The following is a 9,482-nucleotide window of genomic DNA, read 5'->3' on the forward strand; positions in this document are numbered from 1 at the left end:
TTTTATATTGCCTCTAACATTTGGCTTCCAGATGTTATGTTTTCAGATCCAAGTGCAGTGTGTCATTGCTTAGCAAACCTTCTCTGAGCTGGAGAGACGTCCAATTACTTTTAAGGTGGAATTCTGCAAGTACCGTAAGACTGCAGTCCCTAAGAGCAGGGTCTTCCCACCACTGCAAACCATCTGTGATCCTTCGCTGCAGAGCTACTGTGCACAGCAAGCTACATCTCACAGTACAGCTGTCACAGACATCCCACTTTCATCTTCCAGACAGCGGTTAAGTTTGAAAACTACTTTATTTGAAATTAAAGCTCTATTTGAAGTTGCCATTTTCCATCACTAGTAACATTCAATCAAATGTGATCCTCTGTGTGTGTGTAGCCATCCTCTTTTTCCTAAATGTGTATGTCATGATTCTGCCAATGCCTAGAAAGAAGAGAATTGGGCAAGGTGAGGGAATTCACTGCTCCTGTTGAAAAAACTCCTTTAGAAATCTTAAGCTGGTTTGGTTGGAGGGAAGGTGGAGTCCAAATTACTGAGACTCTGTCTTGGCATGAGAACAGCCCACCCTGAGAAGTAGGGCACTTGTTTCCTCCAAGCAGAAGTGATTTTGCTATGACTGTCTGTGAGCTCTGTGAAACGGTGGACTCAGCAGATATTATAATTTGAGGATAAAGCACATAAGCAAGTTACAATGAGAAAAGCTTCATGCGTGACCAGAGCCTACTGATATCTTTGAGTGAGGGCCATGAAGCTACCTTGATTTTATCAGGGGCTAGGAATACAAGGTTGCTGCTGAGGAACTGCTGTGTTGCAAATTCAAAACCTGACTTGCCACTTGGAAAGTGTTTATATGCAACACCCTTAGGCAATTTCTTTATCAGGAACCCACTCTTTTCAGGAAAGTCTGGAATGGTGTGCTTTACTTAACTGTGTACTTGACCCATAGAAAACTCTGGGACTTGAGCATGTTTTAATAAGTAAGACAGTCCAAAGTCAATCTAACATAATCTGCATATGCCTATGTTGCCTCTGCTGTGTTACTAATAAAATGTGTAACCCTTGGAGCAGTTCCAGGTTCAGATTCTGTCTCTTTTAGTGAAATCTAAAGACTGTTTCTTGCTGCAAGGTTCTTCTCAAATCTTTTTATGACCTCTCTTCCACATTTGGACCATGGACAGGAAAAAGGAAAAGAAAAGAAACTAGTTTATGAGCATTTATTCTGTTGCTGGTACTGACAGAAAGACCTGTGATAGTAACTGGACTTGTTCCTCTCTAGGGATCTCCAAATCCATCCTGTCTGGTCATTTTTTTGCAGGACCACAAGCATCCCAGGAGGAAGGTGCATTTACTAACAAACCTAAAGTCTCAAAACTGCCTCCAGCCTCATCAGCCAGATGCTTTTGTGCCTTTAGCTAATAGCTTTTCTTGCAGCAGAGCCTTGTTCACCAAAACTGTAGGTGATGGTTGGCTCTTTTCCTGAGCAATGCAGCAACATCTCAGTTGTCTGTGCTCACGGCCAGTGCAGATCCACATGCACCAGATGTGGTGAGAGCTGCTGCTGTGGCTCAGTGCCTCATCTCCAGCTGCAGCAGCCCCAGAAGCCTGGGGAAGGGGACTATGGAGACAGCAGAGAAGACCCCTTTCCTTCAGCTGCCCTCCACCTTAGGTACGAGTGGGGGAGACGGGTACCCAATGTCTTAAGAGAGTGAAAATGTAAGATTAAAATCCCTCGTAGTTATCTGATGAGCACCAGAGTTCATGAGCTGTGCAATCTCACACGAGTTTTTCAGATAACTCAATAGTGTATTTTTTCCCTCTCTTACTTCCTTAAACACACAGTCACATCAGGGAGTGCTGCACACTGCTGTAGATGCCTAAGAGGCATTCTGGAAGAAGTTTTAGCAGGAGGAACCACATTCTCATGCACATATGATCCTCACCTCACATAACCCTTTATAAGCACCATTGCTTGTAACAAAGTTCTTACACAATCCACATTATTACAGGCAAGAGGGAAGGAGAAGGTGGAAGGAAGGCTCTATGGAGACTAGGCAGTCTTTGCCTACCTTTGACATACGTGTGAAGATTTGAGGTGTCTGTTTTCCCTTCTAACATACAGTCTGCCCTGCCTGATCCCAGTCAGTGGGTAGAGGGGCACTTCCGTGCTGGGCTGTGATCAAGAAGTGGCTTGGCTGCTATGCAGGGAAGACAGTGAGCACAGCAGATGTGGAACAACAACTCCCTGTAGCAGTTGTGGCAGTTTAGATGTGTCCTGGCCAGTCTTATTCTGTTCTGGCCACTGAATCAAGAACAACAGTTCAAGAGCCAGAGCTTTTGAGCTGCAAACTAACCTGCAGCTTGGTGTCTTTGGTTGTCTTCTGCTACAGTTTGCACTGCTAGAAAAACCTGATATTTAAAAATCAGTGCCTCTCTGAAATTACCTGCCTTTTAATTTGACTTGAAAAATATCAGCCTTGCATATCCAGTCTTTGGAAAAGCAGAAAGTGTCAATGAAGTAGTAAATATGAGGTGCTAAAATAAATCTTTCATTATTAGTTCCTTGGTGTGGAATCTATATTGTATGGTAATTGCTTTTCCCATCAGCTCTAAGGAACGTTGCATTTAAACCACATTAAAAAATTAATTTCTGTCCTGCCCAGTGGTGACAGATAAAAGTGATTATTCTTGATACCCTGCCTCCCTGACCTGACTTTGGAGTTAACTCAGTTTTTAACATAGTTTTGACTAAAGAGGAATCTTCTTTCCAACTTGAATTATTCTGTGTTTCTCTCCTGCTGAAGGTACTAGATGCACCATTACTTAGTGATGCAGGTTTTATTAGTGCTTTGGAGCATTAGAAGAAATGCTGCAGTATTCTTTTGCCATGCTGTGACACAGGCATGAAATGCAGAAAGATTTTGGTGCTTTGAACTAAAATCACAGACGCAGAAGTATTATTTGAATGAATAACAGTAGCCAGCCCAAGCTCTATACTAAAATAGGAGAAAGAATGGTAAAGCTTTATTTATTATTTGGCAAACACAAAGGTGCTAGAGCTACAATGAGAAAAGTGAGGGTTCAGGCTTGGTCAGTGACAGGTACAACTAGATCTGTTTCTACAAAACTGAGTTGCATGAAAGTAATGTCATGTGGTTTTATTGGAGTATCTGTGCTGTTTAAATTCCCATGTCTGCAAAGGACTGGCTCATGGGCAGCCAGTTTTTACCCCACTTTGAGGGCAGAAGGAGCATGTGAGGGTTTTATCTCACAGCACTTCACCATTTAGATGCATAGGAGAGATTCCATCCCATATTACTCAGGACTATGGCCAGAAGTAAAGCTTTGCGTTTTTTGGGGCTGGTGAAGGAGGCTGAGTGTGTAATACTGAGCCCTGAAATCCTCCATACACAAAGCAGGTATGGCAGTAGCAGTACCACTAGCAGCAGCAATATATGTCTGCTTCCAAGCTAATGAACTGCATCGTGGCATTTCACCATGATAAGTGTTTTTCATGACAGCTCATATCATCCCTGAGGTCACACACTGTGAACATATTTACCATATTTTATTGCACACTGTCTCAGTGTGATGCTGGCAGTTCTGATAAAGCAGAGTGGCTTGGATGAGTCAGGGAGGCTGCATGATCTGGGAGCTGTAAATTGAATTCAATTGCAGATTACTTTTCCTTTCATCTTTGCAGCATCATGGGTTATATATATATATATATATATATATATATATTCAGAAACATAATAAAGGCCTCCCAAATCTTCAAACTTTGAAATGCAGGAAATTTTATACATATATATATATATATATATATACTTACTTTTTTACTTGCTATATATAAACTTACTTTTATGTATGTGTGTATATATATATATATACATACATAAAAGTAAGTTTCCTACATTGTCAGTTATCGTAAAAGTTTGAGGGTGTGAGGTGCTTTTATTATATTTTTATATTTATTTATATTATATTTTTATATTATATTTACAGAGACCTTGGTATTGTGGAGGACAAAGCTGCTGAAAGACTGCTTCATAAGGGGCAAAGATATATCCTAGTCAACTTTTTAGCTCAGAGATACTATCTTCTTTCAGAATAATGTCTATGGTGAAGGCTGGAGTTGATTTGTCAAGTTTTCCTGCTATTAATGATATTTTGTGTAGCTCCATTCCCTTGATGTTCTCAAAGTGTTTTGATTAAGCCTTTTGAACTACCTTTCTGAAAAAACAGGAAAGGTTAAAACCCTTTCCACAGTGGGTCCAGTGATCTGCTCAATGTTCACCAGTACTTCAGGGCTAGAAAGAGATTTTAAACTTCAGCATCTAGACTGGAATTCAAAATCCTACTCCAGTCCTGGGAAAGTATACATTTTCCCAACCTTTTCTTCCTGCTCCTTCCCTACAGAGATGTTGGTTCAGCTTCTACTTTGTGTAGCTCCTTTCATGTGAAAGGGAAGCTACTAATCAAGACACTGTGATACTGGAGGATATTGCAGAGCAGTTTTCACTTGGAAGTAGTTGTAGAAAATTCTGATATGATACCACCTGGAATATTGCCATGGAGGAAAAAAGTTCTCGCTGTAGTGCTATTTTTCCAAGTTAACATCAGCCTTTGAATTGCTTTTGTAATAACTTCCTTCCAGCATATGTATTATTAAATTTTGGATTAAATAATAGAAGCAAACAGGAAAAGCAAAACTTAACATCACAAAGTCTCTGAGGAAAGGGTAAGAAAGCTGCACTGAAACATTAGTAAAGAAACAACTGAAACAAGTTTTCTCAGTTTGGGAAACCATCTAAATGCCATGATGGCTATTTTCATTCAGTGAGTCTGAGATCTGTTATTTTGAAAACTTAATTTTCAGATAATCAGCAAACAACTGCGTTGTAGATTAATCATCATTGCTAGATCAAATAGCCCCCCAAAACTGCTCAAAAGCAACAGTCACAAACCTTTGTGACAAACCTTCCCCAAATTCCCTTTGAGTAGGGAGAAGTTGGATACTGGAAAAGAGTTGAGTTTGCAAGAGGAGGCATCTTCATCAACAGCAGAGTTTGTACAAACATCCTGGAATGGCTACCCAGAATATTCTGCTGTTAAATAACCCAAGAACCAATTGCCATCATTGCAGACTTCCACAGATCTCTCCACAGATGTAATTTCAAATAGATTTACTGAGGGTCATTTAACCAGTTCTGATACAGCCATTCATCAAATACAGGCATAAGGAACCTGGTAACCTGACTATTACATACATATTGTAAGAAGTCATGCACTATTTATGAACACAAATTGATGCTTTTTTTATTGTTGTTCTTCAAACCCACTAAAATTGAGCAACCTCTTCTATGGTTTAATTCTAATCGAATTCAGGCTTTCGTCAGAGCAGATGTATAACTGCTCCTCCCCAGCCTGCTCCATGTACTATAAAAGCTGCCCTGTTGTAGTAACTCTTACCTTTTATGTTAAAATACTCAATACCTTAAGTTGTGATTACAGTGACCCTTCCAGGATCCTTACAATAAGGAAAAGCCAAGTTGGAAATGTTTGCCATTACAGTTTCACATGTCAGGACAGGGCATGGTACCTTTCCAATCACGTTACTGCTAAAAGCAAGGTGGTTTTTCTGAGTACTTTCTGCTAACAAAGTCTGTTCTTATTGCTGATGGTGCTGTTACCACTATCTCTTTTAGCAGATAAGCTTGAGATCCATACCAAATCTTTAGCTCCAGTCCTGTATTAAGCCTAGACGCTCAGGCTACAGTATCTGAAGGTGAAGCTGCCAAAAGAAATTAAAAAAGCCTTGAGGATACAGGAAATTCAGGGGGCACTGATTCAGGAAAGAGCCAGATGCTTCAGGCTGAGTCAGTGCTGAACCTCCTCACAGATTTGTAGGCAGCATTTTGCCATGACCTTTTTATAAGTTGAGCTGAGTAATCCCCTTTTCATCACTCATCCTTCTTGCACACTCACATGTGTGTGTGGGCTTTAATATAAAATTTTATATTAAATAATACCATAATAGTTATATTTAGTCTTTGAGCTAAATTCACACCTTTCTATCTCTGTGCTTTTGTTGTTTCCCACCTGATACAGCAGGAGACCTTTCTTGGAAAAGCAGTCATCACCAGATCATCACAGACAGAAATGTTCTAAACCTTTGTGACTCCTCCAGAAAAAAACTTTTTCTCCAGTGGTCTCATTAAACATTTGAGTGCAATTGCTACTAATCTTAATACATAAGGAATTTTGTATATGATAAATTACCCTTTCTGTCTTTCAACTTGTTTTAAGTTTGGCCTCAAAATGTGTAGCTTCAGCTGATTCTTGAAGCATTGAGAAAGTCTGCTGAAATAAAACAGGGAGGAAAAAAGTAGAAGTTACAAAAAGCAATCAAAGTATTATTGAGTTTCTTTTCGTAATCTGAGAAGAGATACAACAGAGGCCTCAGCCCCATTTGTTTAATTTTGAAAGTCCAACACAAAGCTTGTTTCCATGTAAGGACTGGTTACTTTTGTTTCAGTTTAATTCATGGGATACCTTTTAGAACCGGCCACAGCCGACAGATGTAGCATTTTTAAAATCCATGGACTACTGACCTGGGGCTTAATATGGGTGACAGGTTCCAGGGGTGTGACTGTAAGTGTCTGACTGAGCCATGTTAAGGGATCAGCTGTGATGCTTGTCATGCGGACTATGTGTTGTGGATGGAGAGTGGGTTTCACTTTCAGAGAATTTTGGTATCATTGGAAAGTCCTCACATGGCTTTCTTCAGCCATAGTCTGTGACCAACAGCTCATAGCATCACTGTGAAATGCTGGAGGGGAAAATCTGAGCTAATCACTCATAATAACTCTGCACAGACCCATGGGGTAAGTTTGAGGTCAGGGCTGAACTGATCTTTTGTGCGAGAATGGCAGTAGCTGTAATTCACTTGCTGGTCATGGGAATGGGTTGAACCAAAGCCTTTTTTTTTTTTTTTCTGAGGTAGATAAGGGGAAAAAGAGCTGACAATGTGACTTAGAAGTATCTCAGTTTTACATGCAAAGGACCCTATCTATGCATGACCTTTCAGGCCTATGCAAGTGAATGCTGAGTAGGAACACTCAGAGCTCATGGTGTTTTATTCCAGTTTTGTGCTTTATTTTGTGTAGGCTTCTTTGTGTCAAAATAAAATCTAAAGAGTTCATAATGATTTTGCTACAACAGTCACTGAAGTCAGATGCTGTCTGGCAGCCCATGTTATGTGGGAAATGAAATGAGATGCCTACTTGATCCTTTTTGGCCATGTGCTTTTTGAATTTGGATAGTTGGAGTGACACTGAAACCCAGCTCCCAGCACCAGCCATCCATTTTACATTCTAGTCATGAGAATTATTTCTCTATACTGTTTTTCTGTTGAGATGCTGCAGATTGTGGGGGGAAGAAGTGGGGAGAGAGGAAGAGAAAATCTGGGGAAGGGGCTTCTGCACCCTGCCACTATAATTCATTGCCATCTGACTTTCTGGATTTTCAGCCCCGCTCAGCCATCCATCACTCTTCATGTGACTGTCACCTTATATCATTGTAATTAGCCAGTCCCAGAGATTTGGCAGTGGAAGTGAAAAAGTCCCAGAAGCTCTCTGCCAATTTAAAATTAACCCCGTCATTACAGGACAGATTGTCCTGCTCCAGAAGTAGCTCCTTGGCACTTGCACTGAGATAATAGCATGGTCCTGCAGTGGTATCCAGCTCCTTGACTCCCTCTACTTTGTGTTATGAGTAGAAAAGTTGTCCATTTTTTTTAAGTTGCAGAGTTAACAAGTCAAACCAATTGCTGCTAAGTTGGAGTTTCAACTATTTGTTGTTGACAACTTCATGTTGTAATCACCTGTTGTTAATAGTTTTTCTTTAATTACCTGTTGTTGATGGTTAGAAATCCCTCTTCGTCGGGTATCCCTCTGCTGCTTCCTGGAAAATGACACCTGGGACTGTGAGGGGGAGGTGACATTGAAGCTGGTATGCAAATGAGGAAGCCCCTCACCAAATCCAGCAAGAAAAACCCCTAAAACAATGAGCCACCATGGAATTAAGATACCTAAGTGATGGCTAGAGGTGAGGAACTGAATCCAGTATATGCTAAGATCCTTTTTACTTTTCACCCTAACCTAAAGGATGTCGGCTAGAAAGAGGACCTCGAATGTCAAACTGAAGAACTGGAATCTCCTGGTGCTCTCATGATGACAGAAGCCCCAGCTCTGCCTGCAGACCAGCGGACACAGCTGCACTCATCCTCCTCCTCCTCCGTGCCACTCCTGGGAGCAGCAACGGCGTGTGCGTGACCCGTCGGTTCTCCCCACCTGAGCTGATTTTTAATAAAGGCATTAAAAAAGGAGAAAGATCTCCTGCCCTATTTATTTCAGTTTGTTGTCCTTGTGTCCTCCCAGCTCTCATGCTGCTTCACCCGTCTTCCTCCCTCCATGCCACCCCTCTTTGCTGCCTATGAGAACTGAAGCTACTAATGAGGGTGCTCAAGCCAGCAGTCCCAGTCCGTGGGTGGATGATAAATTCAGCTTTCTGTGGTTGTGCCAATTGAGGGCTGACTGCTCAGCCTCAGAAAAGACCTTGCTGTTCTGTCTCTGTTCTTCCCATCCTTCTGGGACTTATCCCCCTGTGCCAGCACTGCAGAGTAGAGAGCCACCAGGGTCCCTGCCCGTTTGTGTGGCCATTGGTTCAATCTGCTGTCTAAGACTCCCTGTCTTTGTTGCTGGCAGTGTCTCAGCCAGGTGGACGAAAGCTAGGTCAGATCTGCCTTCTCATGCTACAAGCTCCTCACCTTTGCTTATAAACTTTCTCCAAGTGTGATTGGCAGATGCTGTTGTCAGGCGCCTCTTTACATGGCATTTACAGATCTTGCTTCATTGTCTTTTAAGCAGGGGGTGGCTGGAGGTCATCCTTGTTGCTTTCTTCAGCTAATTAGGTGCAACTCCTGCTCTGCTGCTGTACAGGGGTGACAGCACTGACAGCTCACTGGAAGATTGCCTTCCCCTGGGAAATAGCTCGGGTTGCAGACAAAAAATTGAGATATGGAGATTGTGACAATATCTGATGCCCAGTCTCTGTGGTCATTCTATCTGTTCAAACAAATAGAACACAGTCAGGTAATGAAGGTCCTGATGGTCGTGCAGTTCAGCTGGGTAATGAACTGTTTCAGTGAGTGTGACAGGCAGGTTTGACATGGCCTGGGCTCAGATACCATTCTGACAGAGTTTGCATATAATCAAACATGTATTTGCTTAACCCATTCTGCACCATTCTGTCAAGGCACAGCTTTTTTCACTCTGACGTTCACAAAAGCTGGCCCCCTAGTCCTTAAGGACAAGGTGATGCCTATTTTTTTTGCAGTAGTTCTGCACTGCCATGATCAGTTCTCATCCACGGTGTGCTTTTCTCCATCGCCTTGCTCTTGCAAGCAGTTATAAAGACCT

The sequence above is a fragment of the Pyrgilauda ruficollis genome, unplaced genomic scaffold (assembly GCF_017590135.1).
Source record: "Pyrgilauda ruficollis isolate IOZ18807 unplaced genomic scaffold, ASM1759013v1 scaffold17, whole genome shotgun sequence".
NCBI classification, from domain to species: domain Eukaryota; kingdom Metazoa; phylum Chordata; class Aves; order Passeriformes; family Passeridae; genus Pyrgilauda; species Pyrgilauda ruficollis.